Source organism: Thamnophis sirtalis, unplaced genomic scaffold (genome assembly GCF_051295495.1).
Source record: "Thamnophis sirtalis isolate CommonGarterSnake01/CBP01778 unplaced genomic scaffold, rThaSir2_p1.2 scaffold_1, whole genome shotgun sequence".
Lineage (NCBI taxonomy): Eukaryota > Metazoa > Chordata > Lepidosauria > Squamata > Natricidae > Thamnophis > Thamnophis sirtalis.
Genome location: NW_028261381.1, coordinates 68,994,706 through 69,017,431, shown reverse-complemented (window position 1 = coordinate 69,017,431; position 22,726 = coordinate 68,994,706). Strand labels below are relative to the sequence as shown.

Here is a 22,726-nt window from a genome sequence, read left to right as displayed (position 1 = left end):
ATTAATCTGAAATTGAAAAAGGAACTCATAATAATGATCCACACATTGTTACCATCGTGCTTATTTAATATTTTGTTCTTTGACGTACAACATAAAAGAAAACACATATTACAAAAATTAAAAGGGACATTAAATAAAGTATCCAAAAAATGATATTTACAATAAAATTTAAAAAATTAAATTAAAATTAACAACCAAATTAATCCTATATTTTATTCTATTCAGGCCAGGCCGGCGTGCTGGAAAACCCAACTTTCTAGGGCGCATCGGAAGGACCGGAGGGACCATCATGCCACCCAAAAGAGAGGGGAGGGACATCTGATCCTGTTGAAGGGAGGAGATGCAAACTGGAGCGCAGCCCCCTCCCCCTCCCGATAGAAGGAGAAGGTGCCCAAAACTGCAACCAGTGTCTCTCCCACGCAGCAAGCAGGCTGCCAAGAGCAGGCAACCCCCTCCCTCTCTCTGAACTAGGAGTGAAGAAGATGACCAGCGATATCAGGTGCAAGCATACCAAGGCCCACAGGAGGCTGGGGGATTAGGACTGAATGACGCACCCCAATTCAGGCAGCAATGCCATGACCGGCAAGACCTACCTGCAAGCGACCTAACCACAAGACTCAAAACTGAACTGCTAGCAGACCCCTGGTTCCAAAACAACCAACATATCTTGATGAAAAGAGATGACCTTGCATGGAAGGGGATGAAACTGTATGTCCCAAAATCCCTACATATCCTAGGTCTCCAGAGGAGTCACGACGCCAAACCGGCAGGCCACTTTGGGTTCCTAAAGACTTTACACTTAGCCCGGAGGCAATTCTGGTGGAAAGAATTGGATAGTTACGTGAAAAGTTGCACCATCTGTGCCACAATGAAGAGACAACCAGGAAAAAACAGTAACAAACAGTGCTGCAAACAGTAGCAGAGCCAATGAGGGCGTGGGAGGAGATAGCAATTGACTTTATAATAGAGTTACTAAAAAGTGGGGGAAACATGGTGATTTGGACTGTAATAGATCTCTTCTCCAAACAGGCACACTTCATACCCTGTAGAGGACTACCCTTGGTTCATAAGCTGGCTAAACTGTTCGTGAAGCATATCTACTGACTGCATGGAGTACCTCAAAGAATTATCTCTGACAGAGAGGTCCAGTTCATGGCTAAGTTATAAAAGGAGTTCCTGCGGTCCATTGGGTCATCTCAGGGTATTAGTTCAGCTTTTCATCTGAGCACCAATGGGGCAGCAGAGAGATGAATACCATGATAGAGCAGTACCTGAGGTGTTACGTGAACTATCAGCAGTCCAATTGGGCAGACTTTTATCTTTTGCTGAGGTCGCATACAATAATGCTGTTCACAGTAGCACAGGACTCACGGTGTTCAAAATAGTGAGCAGTATGGACTTCGTCCCAATGGCTGAGTATCCAAGGGATCCCCCCTCCTCAGTCAGCTTGACTGATTGGATGTCGATGCTGAAATCAACCTGGGAAAATGTCAAAAAGGCACTGGCTAAAGCGGTAGAAACCTATAAGAAATAGGCAGATAAACACTGGGCTCCGCAATGGCCATTTCGGGTGGGAGAGAAGGTTTACCTCTCCACAAAATATTTGAGATTAAAACTGCCTAGCAAGAAACTGGGGCCAAAGTTAATGGGACCATTCCCCATAGTAAAGATCATCTACCCAGTCACAGTGCAATTGAAACTACCTCTATTGTTGGGGAAGATACACCCAGCATTTCATAGTAGCCTCTTAAAACCTATGATCGGATCCACTCTGAGACCACTACCCCAGAAGCCGCTAGGCCCTATGGTCATAGGGAACCAAACCCATTATGAAGTTTAACGAATCCTCGATTCAAGGTGGCACAAAAGATAACTCCAATACTTAATCAAGTAGAAGGGCTACCCATTATCGGAGACATCTTGAGTGAAAAGTAGAAATATCCAGACTGATCGCTTCATAGCAAAATTCCATGCAGAAAATCCAAGCAAGCTTGGGGGAGGGACTCATCCCTAAGTTATATACCTGTACTCAAATTGTCTTTGTGTCACACAGGTCACTTTCAGGAAGTGAGGGGAGCCAGATGTCAACGTCTAAAGTGTTGCCATGACTATTATCAGGCTGGCATGGAAGGGGAAATTCCATGCATGCCTTTAGCTGGAGTTGGATCTCATGTCTACAGCCTAGTTGGAGAATATGAATTATGACGCAGGACAGAAGGGAGGGGATACAGGGGTAAAGTTCAAACACAATTAAGCGAAAGCAGTTTTGGCTCCACAGGAGTCCACACCAGAATATCGATCCTAATAAATGACTGGATTTCTTTTTAACTTTGTCTCGAGGCTCTTAAATTAATTAGGTCATCTTCTGGGAACTTCACACTAGTGCTGGTTATTGCAAGTTTTGCAACAATACAGATAAAGCACTTACAACACCTTGCTTATCTGTTTGTGTCCTTGATGAATGCCAGAACGTGACACTTGAAACTGAACATCTGATTTTGTGAATTAATGAGTCATGGGGAAATTTGGTGAGCCATTCTAGATTACAAATATTATTTGAGAATACTTTCTGAGGTGAAAGAAGGCAAATTAAACAAGACTTACAAATTTGAATAACCCAAAGGGAGCAAAACAGCAGACTTTCAGGATTACAAACACTGTGGATTTTGAGGAATAGTTCAGGGATTGAGAAAATTGTTCTACCATTGATTTTTTGATGTTGTTGAACACTTCTGACCTTGGAACTTGGATGGATTACTGAATAGCTTTTAGCCCATTAAAATAAATTAAAATGTTACAACAAGGAAGAACAAATATACCCTAAATGGAAATATTATTAATGCTTCAAGATATCAAGGAAATTATGATGAGGCATCATAGGGAGATGATAGAACTGATGCATGATACGGATCTGAGACCAGGAAATTGCCAGCAAATGATAATAGACAATGAACAAATTCAAATAATTCAAGTAATTCAGATAATAGAAAAGAATTCAGAAGGATAGAAGAAAAAGGGAGGATACAAATAGATAAAGATATAGAAGAGATAGTAAAAAGAGAGCAGAGAGATTATCTTTCAAGTGGCCAAATATGGAAGAGAGCAAGAGAGAGATCCCTTAGCCAAGACGAAAGAGGTAATGATGGGTATTTTAGAGAGCAGACAACAAGAGACAGACGTAGAGTAGAATAGAGTAGATTAAACATGAGTGATGTAGAGGGATACAAGATCTCAAATGAGGACAAAGGGAGATTGATCAAAAAGTCATTAAGAATTGAAATACTAACAAGGACAAGAGATGATGGATAGATATAGAATACATCCTAATATGGGATTTGTTTTATTAAAGATTAGAGAATAGAAAAATTGGGAAAACACATACTATTAAATTATAGAAGTTACTATAGTTACTATGTATAAGTAAATGTTAGAAGTTAAGACTATTATTATGTATGCTTAATAGGTAAAAATAAGAGATGATGGATAGATACATAATACTTTTAAATATGGGAAATGTACTAAGGATTAGAAATAAGAGACAGAAAATAGAAATTGGGAAAACACCACTATGTATACTGCTATAAAATATAATACATTATAACTACAATGTATATGTAAATCTTAGAATCTGAAAGACTATTATTATGTATATCTAAATAATAATATTATTGTTACCAGTATTTTGTATAGAGTAAATTGACCCAGACAAGGACTGTTCACTAAGTATGTTGAAGAAAAAACAAACAAAAAACCATAAAAATTAAAAAGAAACAATTGCAGGAAGTAATTATCCGCTCTACCCTAACTTTGTCAGATCTCACTTGGAACATTGTGAACAAAGAGCTTTGATGGTGTAGTGCTTAAAATGCAAATTCTGCCCAAAGCCTGGAGTTTGATCCTGATGGGTTTCAAAGGCTGACCTATCCATTACTCCATCTGAGGTTGGTAAAACAAGGACCCAGATTGTTGGGGGCAATAAGATGATATTGTAAATTGCCCAGAGAGTGCTGTAAAGAACTATGGGATGGTATTAGGTCTAAGTGCTATCACTATTGTATTCAGTTCTGCACACTCTATTTAAAAATGGTAATAAACTGGAGAAAGTGCAGAAAGAGCTATGAAGTGTGTGAAAGTATTGGAATCAAGCCCTAAAAGGAACAGTTAAAAGATTTGGGAATGTTTATTTTGCAGAAGAGAAAAGACAGAAGAAGCTTTTGTGAAGTTTCTTCTCCGGTAAGACTGTATTGCTAACTAGGGCATATAAAACCTTTGCCAGACCAATTCTTGAATACAGCTCATCCCCCTGGAACCCTCACTGTATATTGGACATTAACATGATTGAGCTGGTTCAAAGGTAATTCACAAGAAAAGTACTCCTCTACTCACAATAGAATTCCCTATGCTACCAGGCTTGAAATTTTGGGCTTGGTCAATCTGAAATTGCACCGCCTGCAGTTCGATCTAAGCATAGTACACCAAATTGTCTGTTATAACATCTTGCCTGTCAACAACTTCTTCTGCTTCAGCCATAATAATACATGGGCAAACATTCGATACAAAGTCAAGGTAAAAAAGCTTCGAACTCGATTGCAGAAAATACAACTTCAGCAGCAGAGTGGTCAATGCCTGGAATGCTCTACCTGACTCCATTGTTACATCCTCTACCCCCACAGCTTCAACTTCACACTGTCTACTGTGGACCTCACTCCATTCCTAAGAAGACCATAAAGAGGGTGTGCATAGCACACCAGTGTGCCTACTGTCCCTGTCCTACTGCTGCCATTTATCTGTATTTACTTCCTTTGTTCATGTTTATGTTCATACATATACTTGTTATCTTGTACATGTTTGATAAATAAATAAATTAAGTAAGTAAGTATCTGAAAGGCTGTCACACTGTAAAAGGTTGTTTCACTTGTTCTGAAGGATAAGACTAGAACTAAAAGGATGACGTTTCAAGATATAGACACAGATAAGATATTAAGGAGAACTTTTTGACAATAAGAACTGTCAGTCAGTGTAATGGTTAACCACATGGAGTAGTATCTTTCTCTTCATTGAAGGTTTTCAAACAGAGACTGGATATACTCTGTTGGGGATGGGATAGTGAATCCTGCAGGGTACAAGGGATTGAATTTGATGGCTTCTTCCTTCCAGCTGTGTGATTCTATGATTCATGTGTTTGACCTTGCCTTAATTGTAAAAGCTGCTTTTGATTTGGTTGTTAAATTGGGTTTACAATTACTTCTTCTAATTATTGTGTCAATGATCTGCACCACACCTTAGCGAAGATGTGAAGATTAGTGTTGTGATTTATTATGATGATGAAATGGTGATGACATTGTTTCTCATTTTCCCAAAATGTATCTTATAGAGGGAGTGTAATAGTGATTACAGTTTTGATTTACAGCAACACAGTTGCTCCCTAACACAATATCTAGTATGCTGTAACAGTAATGTTTCAGACAGAGGGGCTTTGGGAAATATCATTTCCTGTAGGGATGGGCTTCAAAAGTTCCAGCAATGGGTTTGCTGCCCCGTTGCTGGGTGCACACTCAGGAGGTGGCAAGCAAAACCTGGCTCAAAAACCGTAACTGTGAGAGGGACCTTGGAGTCCTAATGGATGATTGCTTCAATATGAGCCAGCAGCGTGCACCAGCAGCCAAAAATGCTAATACAATCCTTGGTTGTATAAACAGAGGCATAGAATCAAAATCACATGAAGTATTAGTACCACTTTATAAAATCTTAGTAAGGCCACACCTGGAATACTGTATCCAGTTTTGATGACCACATTACAAAAACATGTTGAGACTTTGTAAAAAGTGCAAAAAAGAGCAACTAAGATGATTAAAGGCCTGGAGACTAAAGCATATGAAGAATTGTTGCAGGATTTGGGATTTAGCTAGTCTAAAGAAAAGGGGGACTAGGGGGGACATGATAGAAGTATTCCAGTATTTGAGAGGCTGCCACATTTGTTATAAACAAATACAAGATAAAATGGAAAAAGTAAAGATAAGAAAAAAGAATATTCTAGAAATATTCTTTTTTTCTTACTTTTAATTTCCATTTTATCTTTTATTCATTTATAATCCACGTGAATTGTATGCAATTTTGATAAATTAGGGTAATTTTTCAGTTGTATCAGTTTTAGCTTCTAAGGATTTTAACAATGTTTTAATTGTTCAGTCTGCAGGGATATGTTGTACTTTGGCTGTTTTCTCATGATTGAATACAGGCAGTCCTCAACTTACAACAGTTCATTTAGTGACTGTTCGAAGTTACAACAGCACTGAAAAAAGTGACTTATGACACATTTTCACACTTATGACTGTTGTAGCATCCCCATGGTCATTTGATTTACATTCAGATGCTTGAGAACCGACTCACATTTATGATGGTTGCAGTATCCCATCACTACCAGTTGGAGAGGTCAAGCTTTACAGACACCCCTCGCCACACAGAGCTGGATTTCTTTCACTCTTCTCTGTCCCAGACGTTTCACTTTTCTAGAAAGTGTGTGCATCGTCCCTCTGTGGTAAGAACATACAAAATAAATAATAATGACATTCAGGAAAAGCTTAACTTCAGATAGAATCACAGATTGATATGTGATTGAATTGCCTCTGGTGATTGCGGGGCTAAAGAATTGGGGAGATCTTGTTTCTTAATGAAATCAGTCAGAATAGAGCCTCCACAGAGAAACTCCAAAACTTGTTTGCCAATTTACTGGGAAGAGATCGGGCTGCTCAGAAAGCCCGCCATGAGAGCGCTGGCTGGTGATTGATAGGAAAGTCTATGACATCAGCCTGTTCCACAGGAGGCACCCGGGGGGCTCTCGGACCATCTACTGCTCTGCAGGGCAAGGCGCCACAGTAAGGCGTGCAGCAGGTGGCGAGATGAAGATTCCGGTGTCTCCAGTGGCTTGCAGCCATGAAACTTTCACTCTTCCTGTCAAAGCTGGATTCCTTTTTCTTGTTGTTGCCACCTCTTCTTTTTCAGCTTATTTCATTTACATTGCACTAAGGCAGTGGTTCTCAAAGTGAGTGGTACCACCCTCTGGGGGGTAGTGGGATGACCTAGGGGTGCGCTAAGAGGCAAGGGGGGAAGCAGGGGGGGCACTAAGAGGGTGAGGAAAAAAGATCATGTATTGTGTTGGCTGCAGAGGGCGTTGCCCCTAGGTTGATCGCTTCCCCTTAGCTAATTCTCAGATAGAAAGGAGAAACTTGCCGAGCAGAAGATGGACTTTTTAAAGCCCATTGGTGAGGGCAGAAGGACGAAATTACCCAAACAAACCTGGAAATAGCTGCGAGTTTCCCTTTAAGCAATGTCACCACCCTCCCCTCCAATCACCGCCTTCCTCGCAGGAAAGGGGCACCCCCTGCTTCAATCGACCACTTCCCAACACTGCCGGCGTCTTAACTGACCGGCTTGGCTTGTGCAAAGGTTTTTTTTTAAACAGTCAGTGGGTGGGGAGATTGTGCACGCTGTTGTTAGGGGGGTGGGAACCCCACCAATCGAATTCTAGTTGAGTTTGCGAGAGAGTTCTTTGCCCCTGGTTTAAAAAACGGTCACATGTTTCGTGCCATCCTTTTCCTTTGCATGGAGACACTGCTGGGTAAAAGTAACATTAAGAATTTACTGAACAATGAAGTAGTTACTACATTTTACTGAGTTTACTAAGTTACTATTTACTAAGGTTCTTGATAAATAACTATCAGACTTTGAAAACACTGGATCATGTTCAACTATTTTGTTGAATTAACAGTAACTAAAAAGGTTTTTAAATTGGATTTTGAATAAATGTGCAATTAATTGTTACAGTTTTGAATTTTACTGTTACTATCTTCCTTCTGTCATGCAAACCGTCCAGTCACATGACCCTCCCAGCCACGCCCACCAAGCCACGCCTACAGAACCAGTAGTAAAAAAAATGAATTCCACCACTGGGTGGGGGGCACTGAGGATCAGTTTGTAGCACCAAGGGGGACTGAAAAAGTTTGGGAACCACTGCACTAAGATATGTGCACGGGTAAATCCATCTATGATGCCAGACATTACTTCTGTCTGGCAGATGGGTGAGGGAGGGATGGCTGGCAGAGAGGCAATGTGGGCACCGTAGCCTCATGCTTCCTGGTTCCTCCGCCTACTGGCAGGAGAGGCCTAGCACCTGTGGAGAATCTGGGCAAGATGCAGGATGAAGGGACACTAAGTGGTGACAGCTCACCTCTGGCTCGCCTTCCCCTCTGCCACCAGCCATGGGGGGAAGGTAAGGTCACAGGACAAAGAAAGAGGCAGTTGTGGGGGTAGAAGAGGGGAGAATGAGTAAGGGGCCTTTAAAGGAGAGAAAATGGGGTAAGTGAGCCAATCTGGCAAAGGGTGAGACTGTGGTGGAAACATGTGGGATCAAGTGGGGCAGTGGAGGGGAAGGTACTTCTTTAGAAAGGTAAGATGTGGCGTGCCCCCCCCCAACCTGATATGGAGGGAAAGTAGACAGCATGTAGGCGGAAGCCTCACAGAAGGTGAGAGGCAGGAGGTCGCGCATCCCCTCAACCCGCGGTGAAGAGCAAGTGGGCAGCATGCGGGCGGGCGGAGACCCCGTGGAAAGTGAGAGGCAGGAGATGGCATGTCCCCCTGACCTGAAGCAGAGGGCAAGCAAGTGGCATTTGGGCATAGGTCCCACAGAAGGTGAGGTAGGAACTGGCACATCCCCTGACCCAAGGTGGAGGGCAAGCAGACGGCATGCAGGCAGAAGGATAGCAAGAGCCAGGCCCAAAAGGAAGCCGACCCTCACTATGTCCACCCCAAGGTGGCCCTTCAGCTGAGCACATTATGTTCATAGGCAGCTGTTATTAGCAGAGTGGGCGAGTCATGGAGATCAGCTGGGCCATATGGCCATGGCAAAGGCAGGCAAGTGGGTGAGGTGCAGAGATCAGCAGGTCTGCATGGTCTAGGCAAGCGAGCGAGCAAAGGAGCCAGAGAGCAGCTGGGCCTGGGCCTGACTCTAAGTACCAGTCAATGCAAGCAAGGAGAGAGAAGGAGTGGCTGATGGGGCAAGGCCAGCCAGTGGTGGGATCAGCCAGTTCTCCGTACTGTACAAAAAGTAAACAACTGGTTTGCCTGAACCAATCCCAACCAGCTGAAACTCACCTCTGGCTCTCCGTCCATCTGGTGCCATGCAGGGCAGGACGCCACTGTATGTTGCATGTCACATGGTGAGGAAGAGTTGGGTGTTTCCAGTTCCTTGCAGCTGCAAATTTTTCACTTTTTGTGTCAAAACTAGATTCCTTTTTCTTGCTGTTGCTTCTTTTTTAACTTCTTTCATTTACATTGCACTCAGACGGGGTGTCAAACTTGTGTCATCACATTGTTGTTATGTGACGCATCATAATTTTTTTCCCTTTGCTAAACTGGGGGTGGGCGTGGCCAGTGCGTGATGCATCCAGCCCCTGGGCTGCAAGTTTGACACCCCTGCACTAAGATGTGTCTAAGGGTAAAAATGATGCCAGACATGGATTTCTTACTTCCTTTTTAGATTTTTTTTTCAATTTCTTCTTCCTAACCTAATGTAACCTAGCCTGGCCTGGCCTAGCCTAACCTAACCTAACCTAACCTAACCTAACCTAACCTAACATAATTTAATCAAATCTAATCTAATCTAACCACAGATTTCTTCTTGACATTCTTATACTGGTTCTTCAACTTTCATTTCCATAAAGTACCACAGGGAATGCCATGGCTTGCACAATTCTGCTTTTTATAGATATAAACATAGCATTTGAGTATCTTTTCTAAGACCTTCAAGCCTCCTCTACTAAGTGTTGGTTTGTGGAATATTTCTTGACCACTTGTTCCTATACTGTTGATGGTTGATTCTAAAAGACAGAAAATGTCTTCACTATCTTCATTATCAGTTCTAAGACTGGTTCTTCTATCTGTTGCCATTCATTTGGTCTTCTTTATATTGTGTTTTAGTCTAGGTTTTTTCCCCACTTGGACTACTTGGCTTTTATTATTAGAGCTTGCAGATCCTCTGCCTTTTCAGCTGTTAGGACAGCATCATCAGTTTATGCCAGATTATTGATGCTTGTGCCTTCAGTTTTTACAACCACATATTTCTTCTTCCAAATCAGCTTCTTTTAATATACATTTAATATAGATAAGGTGACCAGATTTTCAGATTGGTAAAGAGGGACACCATTGACCCGGGGGGGGCGGGGGCTTGATTAAAAATTTTATATTTTGTCAAAAGGTCACCCCAGGACACTGAAACCAGCATAAATACGAATCTGTTGCCAAACAAAATTGTGATCACGTGACCATGAGGATGCTGCAATGGTTGCTAAGTGTGAAAAATGGTCGCAACCATTGACTTATAAATAGAACTAATGTTCTGAAAACCTGACCTAAATTACTATATATTTTAAATAGCTGTAAAGTTATGCTGAAAAAGTTGTTCTCAAGGTATTGTGATAAATTCAATAAAAAGAAGGGAATTCTTCATGCACTTAAGGAGAAATGAGAGTATTGGATAGTAAATGGGCAAATAAAATTACCAATCAAAGAGAATATTTGCACCTCAGGGTTGAAATGAGATGTTCTCTCCTACTCTTTCCTCTTCCTCTCTTCTCTCTCTGTCTCTCTCATCCTCTTTCTCTTTGACTCTCTTCTCTTTCTCCTTCTTTTCCATTCTTCCTTCACTTATTCTTTCTTTCTCCCTTCTTTCTCCTTTGTCTCTTTCTCTCTCTCACCCTCCTTCTCTTTGTCTCTCTTCTCTTTCTCCTCCTTTTCCATTCTTCTATCACTTTCTCTCTCCTCCCTTCTCTCTCCGCTTTGTCTCTTTGTCTCTCTCTCTCTTACCCTCTTTCTCTTTTTCTTTCTTTCTCTCTCCTTCTTTCCCACTCTTCTGTCACTTTCTCTCTCCTTCTCTGTCTCTTTCTGTCTCTCTCCCCTCTTTTTCTTCCTCTCTCCCACTCTTTTATCACTTTCTCTCTACCACCCAACCTGTCCCCATACTTATCTTTGACTGATCATGTTTGCAATAATTTACCTTTTTTAAATAGGCGCAGTTCCCTCGCTCAATCAAACACACACACACACACACACACACACACACACAAACACAAACCATTTTTCTCCAAACTTTGGTCACAGCATGGTTCTGACTTCGGCTGGTGGGAACAGCTTTCTCCTTTCCCCGTCCAGTTTGGCAGCGAGTCTAGCGGAGAGCTGTCCCCATCCCCGGTGACTGGGGCGGAGCGGGGGTAGCGAGAAGGCAGGCCCGGCTCTTCTTGGCTTCTGCCTCTCCTTGCAGCATACAAGAAATGGCTCGTGGTCACAGATAAAAAGAGGAGATCGCGACGGAGAAAGAGCATCCTCCATTAGTGCTGCGCTCCCTCCCTTCCCTACTTCTGCGCCCGGACTAGTTTCCCCTCCCACCTCAGAGGCGCCCTGCTCACCATCTGCCGGTGGGCGTCTCCGGCGATCCCCTGCTGATGGCGAAAAAAAGGCCCAACACCACGTGGAGGGCAGAGAAGAGCAGCGCCATCATCGCCTTCACTCTTTCTCCTGCCTTTCCCTCCTGTTGGCCGCCAGCCAGAAGAGGTGGAACCGGGGCAGGGGCACAGAAAGGAGGCTGGGAAAGCTGGCCCGGACGGCTTTCTCACACACAGGATGGGCACAACCTGGGAGACACAGGGAAAGGCGCCCGCTCGCCAGTCTGCCTGCCCACCCTTGGGCTCCAGGGGCAGCACCTCCCCAGTGCCTTCCTTCACACTCTGAGGAGTTTCTTGCACACAGGACGGGCGCGACCTGGGAGACACAGGGAAAACTCCGCAGGGCACGAAGGAAGCAGCGTGGCAGCAGCGGAGCTGGGAAGGTGCTGCCCCCGGAGCCCAAGGGTGAGCGGGCTGGCACGGGCTGGCGAGCGGGTGCCTTTCTCACACACAGGACGGGCGCAACCTGGGAGACACAGGGAAAGGTGCCCGCTCACCAGTCTGCCTGCCCACCCTTGGGCTCCGAGGGCAGCACCTCCCCAGCGCCTTCCTTCGCGCCCTACAGAGTTTCTCGCACACAGGACGGGCGCGACCTGGGAGACACAGGGAAAACTCCGCAGGGCACGAAGGAAGCAGCGCAGCAGCAGCGGAGCTGAGAAGGTGCTGCCCCCGAAGCCCAAGGGTGAGCGGGCTGGCGCAGGCTGGCGAGCGGGCACCTTTCTCGCACACAGGGAAGGGGAGGAGGGCGGCGGCGGCTGTTTCACTAACCCCACACAGGTTACTAAAGGCCCTCAGCAGCAGCAGCAGCAGCAGCCAACAATGACGACGACGACCTCGTGCGACGGTCCTTGGGGGTGCTGCAGAAGCCCTGCCAAAGTGCCCCTTTCCCAGCTCAGAGCGGGATGAGCAGCGAGCGGAGCCTCATTTAAAATGACAGCCGTGGCCGCTCGTTCGCTCCGCTGCTCTTGTGTGGAGGTCTGAGGAGGCAGAGGGGTGGGAGGGGTGCAAAGGAACCAGTGCGGCGGTGCTTGGTGAGCAGATGCCTTTCTCGCACACAGGGAAGGGGAGGAGGGCGGCGGCTGTTTCACTAACCCCGCACAGGTTACTAATTCCCGGTTTACTCACCAGTGATGCAGCAAAACAAAGCAAACAGCTGCGAAGGCGAAATGAAATGGAGACTCCTGCGACTCATGCAGCGTGCTAAGCGGACTCCAGCCAATCAGTGAGCTGGCTGGGATGGAAAACTTTAAGCACACCGCGTTTTTCATCCCAGCCAGCTCACTGATTGGCTGGAGTTCAGGCCAATCAGTGAGCGGCAGGCTGGGCTAGCTTAGATTTTTAGTGTAGATAGAATAGATGGGGGAATGGAACGAGCGAGCTAGCAGCAGCTGATGATGGGCAGGGGAGCCAGCGAGCGCCAAAATAAAGCGGGTTTTTTTGAGAACCGGGCGGGACGCGGGAAAAATGATGAAAAGTCGTACCTGTCCCGCCACATGCGGGACATCTGGTCACCCTAAATATAGAGGTTGAATAAATAAGGGGAGAGTAAAGAGCCTTGTTGCACTCCTTTGGGGCCAGCATGTTCTGTTCATGTTGAGCCTTCTTGACCAGTATATAAGCTTCTCTCATAAGAACAATGAGATGTTCTGGGATTCCCATTTTTGTAAGTGTGTAAAGTAGCAGCTCAGAATAAGTTGCTAGGTAGATAAAACACAATTGTGCAAAGTGTTGTGAAAGAAACCAACAATGTCCAGAAATCTGAATCATGCAGGTTGAGAAACTCAGCCTCATCAAGATGATTTCTCAATGTTTTCCCCCTCTCAGGTTTATCACCTTAATGACAAGTTAACTTTTTAAGAATGGTGGCACAACCTGTAAAAGGATTATTGATCATTCTGCAATTTGTATGTTTCACTTTCATATAGACACTCTTTTTTTTTGCAATTATGGCCATCTTTCAACAGTGCAGCATGTTTGAAGGTGAAAATCTTCTGCATGAAAAGGAATTTTTGTAAGATTTGGGGGGGGGGGTTACAGTCCAAACTAGGTATGGCTATAAAGCCTCCTTCTTGTAAATTCTTTATTTCCACTCCTAAATAGTTCTTTATTTCTCTAGACTCTTTTACTGAAATTCCTTTTCAAGTTATTTTGCAAATGAGTAAATTTGTGATTGTTCTTTTGTTATGTAACAATTATCATCCACAAATGCTAACAATATAGAACTTTTGCCTTCACAAGTTTTAGTATACAAGCATGGATCAGCTTCATTTCTTCTGAAACCCATTTTTTTTCAAACTGGTACCTAAACATCATTTCCAATTTCTTGTTTTAACCCATATATGGCTTTTTAAAATTTATGCACTGTTCCTGGTTGATCACACTCATAACCAGGACCTTGTGCCTGTAAACCTCAAGTTACAAATGCAATGGATCCAGCTTTCCATTTTTTCTGTTCGCCAGAGGTAAATATAATACTTCTTAGTAATTTTGTGGCTCATTAAAAAATGCTACGTACTTTTACCGCATCAACTGTGAATCTTTCAGGAGCAAAACCTTTGTTTACTCTTTCAGAATTCCTTGGAATAAAATGTTCCTGTTTCACTGGAATCTCACTGTCCAAACATTCCTCTGAGCTGTACTCAGAGCCTGAGCTACTCTCGGATTTCTATCGAATGTGACTGTGAATGTTCATTTATTGGAGATTAACAGGAATAAAAAAAAATTGGTATTGGCATGTACCTTTTCCCAATTCTCATCTTCAGAAAAATTTGCATCAAATAATATGTTTGTGTCTATCTGTAAATCTATATGCCTTTGACCCCAATTGATAATCTTTATGTTTTGATTTCCTTGCCTTTGGCTCTCCTTTCCTTCTATTTGTTTTGGGAATGTGCACCCATGCATTACTGCCAAAGCTTCTTAAATGTGCCAAAGATGGTTGTCTTTTACGTAACATTGTTGGAAGAAATGTCCAGGGGAAAAAGACACTGGAAACATGGAGGCTGCTTGGAAAGATGGTTTAATGGTGGACAGGATCACATGGCTTGAGCTCCTGAACAGAAAAGGGGGATCACGTGCTTCCAAGATGTTGGGTGAAGAAGAAAAGAGGAAGAAGAGCTAAAAGTTCCTGGCTTTATACTCTCTGTTTGGCCTCATCTTCCTGTTTCCTGTTCCTGTGCAAGAAATGTATTCTGATTGGTTGTCAGACTCCTATGGGGCCATGCAAGGGCAATTCTTTAGGTTGTCCTTTGAGTCCAAGTCTGGTTGAGCATATCTATATTGAAAAGGAACTATAAATACCATCAACATAAAATGGAGCTTGCTCAGAAGCTGAAATACACCAATCAAATGAGATGAAGAGTGGGAAGAAAAGGAGAGAGGTAAGGGAAGGAGAGGGATAGGAGAGAGGGTAGAAGCGGGGAAGAGGAGGAGAGAGATGAAGAGTGGAAAGGGGAGAGTGGAGTAGGAAAGAGGAAGAGGAAGTAGAGAAGGGAAGGAGGACAGAGAGAAGAAAGGAGGTAGGAAGGGGGATGAGAGGGAGAGAAGAAAAAGAAGGGGGTGAGAGAGGGAGAAGAAAGAGAAGAAACAAATAGTACATGGAGAGCAGAAGAGCCAATAACTGGTTTTTTTTTTCTTTTTCTTATGGGGACTTGATGGTAAGATGAATTGATATAAACATTTAATAATACAATACGATGTTGGCTATCTAAGAGTATATATGTGATTATATGTTATGAAAATGAAAAATAAAAAGCTTTATGGGGAAAAAAAAGAATGAGTCTGTTTCCTGCCTAAAAACATGTTTCCCCATTTCTTATCCAGGGAAATATAATACTCTGCCTTTTCAATATTTCCCAGACTATTACATTTTTCTAGGAGAGGAGTGGGTACTAACTTCCTTTTACATGTAATATGGAGTTTCATTAATTGCTGAACACCACTGTTGTCCCCAGTTCAGGTCTGAGCCTGGTGCTCAGGCCAATGAAGGACACCAGACACAAGGTGCAGGTTTTGTTTCCTTTTATTGAAGCACTCCAAGAAAAGGGCTTCTGGCCAAAATGCTAAGAGCTCAGAACAAAGGATAAAGAATGCTTTTCACTAAAGCAGAAGGCAGAACAAGGCAGGATAATAATAAATATAATCTAATAAATATTTTAGTAATGGTCTAACAATTTATCCTATTGGTCTCTAGCTGTCCCTATTCCTAAATCTTGGGTAATGAATGTTTCGGGAATTATCTATTACACATTCTATTTGCTTCAGGCCATTAACATTCCTAACTTTTAGCTGAGCTATGCAAGGTGTCTAATTCTTTGCTACTGTTTATCAGTCCCGTAACCACCTACAATTGTAACAAGCTGTACACATGCCTATTCTCTGTGAATAAGCCCTCTTTGTTCTTGCCAGACACATTCCACAATTATAGCCAGTTTTGATTTGTGGAGACAACGTGCTTCAATTTTCTTGACAAGATTTGCAGAGGTGGTTTGTCTTTGCCTCCTTCCTAGGGCTGAGAGGGAGTGACTGGCTCAAGGTCACTCAGCTGGCTTGTGCCTAAGACTTTGATTAAGGGATGTTCTACATGCTGTTTCATCCTAACTTATTAACAGAGTGCTGCTGTTAGTCTAAAATATTCAAACTTGAGGTGGAGAGGAGGTTTATCAGCTGCAAAGTCTTATACTAAATATAGCTAGGCAAGGTACATTGTCAGAAGGTCATTTTTTAAAATTTGTTTTCAGGCCATCATCTACCCAAATCAGAGATTCCATTATTTCTAAAGGTGAATCTGTTTGTGAGTTCTCATGGTCTCAAATGTGAGTTCTTCAACAAGATTTATTTTAGATTTTTTAAATCTCACTTTTACTGCTTTTTTTCAAAAATAGAGCAGTGAAGATATCTATGACTCTTTCTTCCTCCTATTTCTCCCACAACCACCACCCTGTGAGCTGAGTTGGACTAAAAAAAAGTGACTAGCTCAAAGTCATCCAGCTGGCTTTCCTAAAGTGGGACTAGGAGTCACCACTCCTGGTTTCTATGCCAACACCTTAACTGTTAGACCAAACATAGTGATTTCACAGTTATTTCACTGAGTGTTTTTTGGGCTGAAAAATAGGAGTAGGGTGTAATAACCAATCAGGAGATCCAAATATGATCAAATCATAACTACCATATGTTTCAGAGTATAAAACTCACCTTTTTCCCTCAAAAAGATGGCTGAAAATCTGGGTTCCCCCCCCCCCAGCTCCCAGGAGCACTCTATAAACTTCCTAATGCCTTTTTGGGGGGGGGAAACTGGGCTCATTTTCATGAAAAACGGGCCTTTTGGGGAGGTTTGCAGACTGCAAAAACTTTTTTTTTTAATTTGTCTCTTCAAAACCTTGGTGTGCCATATACTCTGGTGCATCTTATACCCCGAATAATACGGTTTTTGTAATCTCCTGGGAGATTAAAAAAATCAGTAATAGCTGTTTCTATCGAGAATTACATCACCCAACTTCTTGTCCTAAAGGTTGTAAAGCAAGTTGTACAAAGCCTCAAGCGTGGGAATGTGTGATAAGTTATAACAGCTCATTCTTTCAAATTGTTTTAGCTTGTACACATAAAGGATAAAGCAGGCTGATTAGCTGACAGATTGAAAGGCCTGTAGATATTATCAGTTGTCAGAAGCTTTTTAAATTTTTAATTGGCATTTTGAAAGTATACCTTAATATGTATTGCAGTTATGACACTTTTTTGTAATTTGTATTATAATAGCCTTTAATTAGTTCCTTGTTATGACCTAGATCATTCAAGTTCTACTGGACAGTCACTTGTCTGAAGTGACATAGGGTCTTCTGCTTGAGCAGGGGGCTGGATTGGAAGACCTCCAAAGATCCTTCCAGCTCCATTTTGATTGATTGCGCCATCATTTTTAAATGTTCATTCTCTAATGAGCTTGTAAACATGTTGTTAACCAAGGTTGGTTTGTGGTCTCTTTCTAAATAGACATCTACTATAATAACCCATCCTAGGACTAATTTCTGGACGTATGGAGCATTGTGGGAACCATTGATCTGAGTTCTTGCTTTGTGGACTTGTAAGATATCTCTTCCTAGGAGCAAGATTATCTAAGTCTGAGGATTGAGCTCTGATATCAGGTGTGCAGTTCAAATGAGGGTGATGAATTGTGCATTTGGTGTAGATCTATGGTTAGGAATCTGGTTGCATTCAATAAGAGTTGATAAATTCAGGCATGTTCTCCCATCTACTGATTGACTTAGAAATAAGATACAAAGTCCACGGAAAAAGAGAAGGGGATTAATGGAACATTGTACTTTCTTTTGCATTTGGAGTCTTGTGTGGTCCACTGCTTTTGTAAGTTATGGGGTAATTTTTGTGCAATGGGGTTGACAACTCTGACTGTGTCAAGGAATGCAAGTCCTGGCAACTCCCCTTCCAAATTATCTACTTGAAGTTCCATCAGTAAGTCATTAAGTTCCCTAAGTTTCTGATAAGGCCTGTTAGCTATTTTTGGGAAGTCTTCAAGTCTTTTGAATAGTGCATTTTCTACTGCTTCTGCTGAATGATAACACTCACCAAGTCTGCCCCAGACAATTTTAAGGCTTGTCACAGGATAGTTTATATTTATTATCCTGATTTGTTTTGCATGCTACGCAGATTCAATTCTGAGCCATTTAATTATTAAGTATCCCTTCACTATATGACAAATCTAAGCCTCTGATGGCATTTTGAAAATTGCTAGGCTCTATAGCTTTCAGGGCAACCATTAAACCTCATAAAACTCATGTCGTCCCAAGAACTTGGCCAAGCCTATGGTGGCTTGATTATCTGACTGGGTATTACTGTGGTGAAAAAGTGTTATGTAATCATACCTTTTAAGGGTCTCTGGTTTCAGCTGGCCCTTTCTATGCTGCTCTGGCAGGAAGGCCGATCCTGTCTGAGTTGCAGACTCAGGTACCTTGGGTGTAGGATGCAGCTTTGCTTGGAGCTCTCTCGTTTGTAAGTGTGAGGTTTGTCATTGGCTTGTAGTGGTACTGTGTAGCATCTCTGGCTTGCTTCTTGAAGATTGTCTTTTCCATCTAAGTGAGCATTGCTGCTTGGCCTGAAGTGTTGATAGGTGCACTCTGAAATGCATTGCAAAGCATGTTGGAGTTCAGCTTCTGGCCCAAGCGTGTTGCTGCATTTGCTGCATTCATTGTCAGAACATACATGTCTTCCTGGGGCTTTGTCTTTGGCTGTGACAGCTGCTATTTCTTTCTCTATGGTAAGCCACTCTAGGTTAGCTTCTAACAGGACTTCCTCCATTTCCAAGGATGCCTCTTGCTGCATTCTTTCAGGTTCTTTCTCTATTCTTTCAGGTCTCTAACCATGGTCTCTCTTTTTTCATTTCCATTTCTTGATCAGTAAAGGCTGCTCCTGCTTTTGCTGCTTCAGCCTTTGCACTGGTGATGGTAAGTGCATTACTTGCTTATGACTGTTTGGAAAAACTACAGATTTGAGACCTTGCTTTGTTTGAAGATGGCTAGGTATGTGACATGGTGTCTTCTGGAGGTGCTCAACTATGTGAAGACTTCTGTATTGCCATATGTAGGTGACTGCAGTGACTGGGTAGTCACTATCCCAGATCCCAGTTGCTGGGTAGCCACCATTTCACTATTCTGTCCTTACTACATGTTACTCTGCAGCTTGCTAAACCCATCTATCCTCCAATAAAACAGACCATGTGCATAGAGTTGGTTGCTTTATTAGAGGAACAGAGGGGGTGAAACTGGAGAAAAATAGAAATATATACAATAAGAACTCAAATACAAAATAAGCAGCGATGAGTTGCTGGTGGGCATAACAATTAACAAATGTCACCAGCGATGCTGTATGTATAGGATGTGGTTTTTTATCCTCAGATGAACATGTATCATAGATCAGACTGGATTCTTCCTGGTGCTTCATTTTCTTCAGAATGCTAAAGGAAATGGAGTTTGGCTTCCCAGATGCATTTGTTTTTGGAGTGAAGGTTGATGGGAAGATGACTCTTAAAGGGTCCAGTCAACTTCCAATCAATACAGATTGGTATTTGGCCCCAGCCACTAGATGGGGCCAAAGAAGAACAACAGTTTATATATAAATTATATACTGAGGGCTTGGCATATGGATTGCCATATAGCAGTGGTGGGTTACAGGCAGTATGCCCCAGTACAAGTGTACTGGTGCCTGCCCGGAGCACCGGGTACCATTCCAGTACGGTGCTCCAGAGGGCTCACCTGCCCAACTGAGCTCCTTACCTGTATTTGAGCTCTTTGGCGCTTCGGCGCATGTGCACGGAGCACATGCCGCCTGTGCAATGCGATACCAAGCAGCTGGAGCGTCGTGGAGGCATCACAAGAGGTAAGGACACTGTGTACGTTCATGTAGTGGACGCTGGTTGCAATGGGATTGAGAACCCATCACTGGCATATAGGTAGTTTTATCAGGGAGTCACATTGAGAGGGAGGGGGAGAAGACCCTTCATTAATTAATCATAGGCCATGTAAGAAAAGGTAAAAACCTTCTCACATTGTTGGAGTTTGAGTTGAACAAGATCCATGTTAAAGGATGTGCTGAGCATATGCAAAATAATAAGTAGCAGACAGCTCCAATTAAAAACTTTGTGGTATTATTTTCTTGGATGTAGCATATAACTTCAACTCAGCTATCAATAAGCTATCAATAATCATGTGCTCGCTTGGAACAATACAGAGAAATTGGAATGATACAGAGAAGATTAGCATGGCCCCTGCGCAAGGATGACACGCAAATTCGTGAAGCGTTTCATATTTTTATATGATTAATAATTAAGTTCCCTAGGTTGATGGTCCTGGGGGACTTCAATTTGCCGTCGCTCGGTGAAAACTCTGATGGGGCGCAGGAGTTCATGGCTTCCATGACAGCCATGGGCTTGACCCAAGTAATTCGGGGCCCAACCCATTCAGCGGGACACATGCTTGACCTCGTATTTCTCTCGGAGCAGTGGATTTGTGATCTTGGTCTGAGGGGGAGTGACATCATACCCCTGTCGTGGTCAGACCATTGCCTACTGAGGCTCGACTTCCGGAGGCCAAACCCCCACTGTAGGGAGGAGGAACCGACCAGGTGGTTCCGCCCCAGGCGTCTGATGGAGCCGGCAAGGTTCCAGACAGAGCTTGGGGTTATTCCTGACACTTTCGCCCACAGTCCGGTGGAGACTCTGGCTGCTGCGTGGCACTCGGCAGCGTCGGAGGCCCTCGACCGGATTGCGCCACTGCGGCTCCTCCGAGGCGGTGGATCCCGGAGACCCCCTTGGTTTACCGAGGAACTCCGGGAGATGAAGCGCCGGAGGAGATGCCTAGAGCACCGTTGGAGGTCCGATAAGTCCGAATCGAACCGGGCAATGGTAACCACCTGCACCAGGGAATACACCAGGGCACTTAGGGCAGCAAAAAGATCGCATATAGCCACCCTGGTAGCATCCGCTGAGTCCCACCCAGCCGCCCTGTTTAGGATAACCCGCTCCCTATTGAACAAAAGGGAGGCGGGGGAACCCTTGCAGGGCAGAGCTGAAGAATATGCCCAATTCTTAGCGGACAAAATTGCTCGGTTTCGGTCGGACTTGGACTCCACCCCCGCAGTTCCAGCCGAGGCACAGGGGGACCAAGTAGAACAGCTCTGGGTTGAGTTTCAGGACGTTACCCCCGGGGATGTGGACAAGGCCATGAGAGCTGTAAGTACCTCCACTTGCGTCCTGGATCCGTGTCCCTCATGGCTGGTTACTAACTGCAGTGAGGTGACACGAGGCTGGATCCAGGCGGTTATAACCGCCTCCCTTCGGGAGGGGAACTTCCCCGCCACACTGAAAGCGGCGGTGGTGAGACCCCTCCTGAAGAAACCATCCTTGGATCCAGCTGTTCTAAATAATTACCGTCCAGTCTCCAACCTTCCCTTCCTGGGGAAGGTTGTTGAGAAGGTGGTGGCCTTCCAGCTCCAACGGTCCTTGGAGGAAGCAAACTACCTAGACCCCTTCCAGTCTGGCTTCAGGCCCAGTTACAGCACAGAAACCGCTTTGGTCGCATTGATGGATGATCTTTGGAGAGCCAGAGATGAAGGACGTTCCTCCATCCTGGTCCTCCTTGACCTCTCAGCGGCTTTCGATACCATCGACCATGGTATCCTTCTGCGACGACTGCGGGAGGTGGGAGTGGGAGGCACCGTGCTACGGTGGTTCTCCTCCTACCTCTCGGACAGGTCGCAGTCGGTGTTAGTGGGGGGGCAGAGATCGTCCCCTAGGCCCCTAAATTATGGGGTGCCTCAGGGCTCGGTCTTATCCCCCCTACTATTTAACATCTACATGAAACCGCTGGGAGAGATCATCCGCAGGCACGGGATTAGATACCATCAATATGCGGACGATACTCAATTGTATCTGTCCGCCCCGTGCCAACTCAATGAAGCGGTAGACGTGATGAGCCGGGGCCTTGAGGCCGTTATGGACTGGATGAGGGTTAACAAGCTTGTGCTCAACCCAGAAAAGACCGAGTGGCTGTTGTGTTTCCCTCCCAAAGATTTGGCTATTATTCCACCACTCAGGCTGGGGGGTCAAATTTTATACCCCTCAGAGAGGGTTCGCAACTTGGGAGTCCTCCTGGATCCACAGCTGTCATTTGACCACCACTTAACGGCTGTGACCAGGGGGGCATTCGCCCAGGTGCGCCTGGTGCGCCAGTTGCGACCCTACCTGAATCGGGAGGCTCTCACAACAGTCACTCGGGCCCTCGTGACCTCTAGGCTGGAATACTGCAATGTGCTCTACATGGGGCTGCCCTTGAGGAGCATCCGGCGACTTCAGCTAGTGCAGAATGCAGCCGCGCGAGTGATTGCGGGTGCACCCCGATTCACCCGCATAACACCTATCCTCCGCGAGCTGCGCTGGCTACCTGTTGATCTCCGGATGCGCTTCAAGGTGCTATTAATCACCCATAAAGCCCTACATGGCAGTGGATCTGGATACTTGAGAGACCGCCTTCTGCCAATTACATCCCTGCGACCGATAAGATCTCATAGATTAGGCCTCCTCCGTATTCCATCGGCCAGCCTGTGTCGGCTGGCAACTACAAGGAGGAGGGCCTTCTCAGCAGTAGCCCCGACCCTTTGGAACGAGCTCCCCGTGGAGATTCGTACCCTCTCCACCGTCCAAGCCTTCCGCATAGCCTTGAAGAACTGGC

The 22,726-nt window shown here is 44.3% G+C and overlaps 1 non-coding gene across 1 annotated transcript; it reads left to right on the top strand.

Annotated features, from left to right (window-relative positions):
* Window positions 1-20,205: 20,205 nt before the first annotated feature.
* Window positions 20,206-20,310, top strand: LOC148049522 (U6 spliceosomal RNA). Its single transcript, XR_015695316.1, has one exon. It is a non-coding gene; the product is annotated as a U6 spliceosomal RNA (small nuclear RNA).
* The last annotated feature ends 2,416 nt before the right edge of the window (window positions 20,311-22,726 follow it).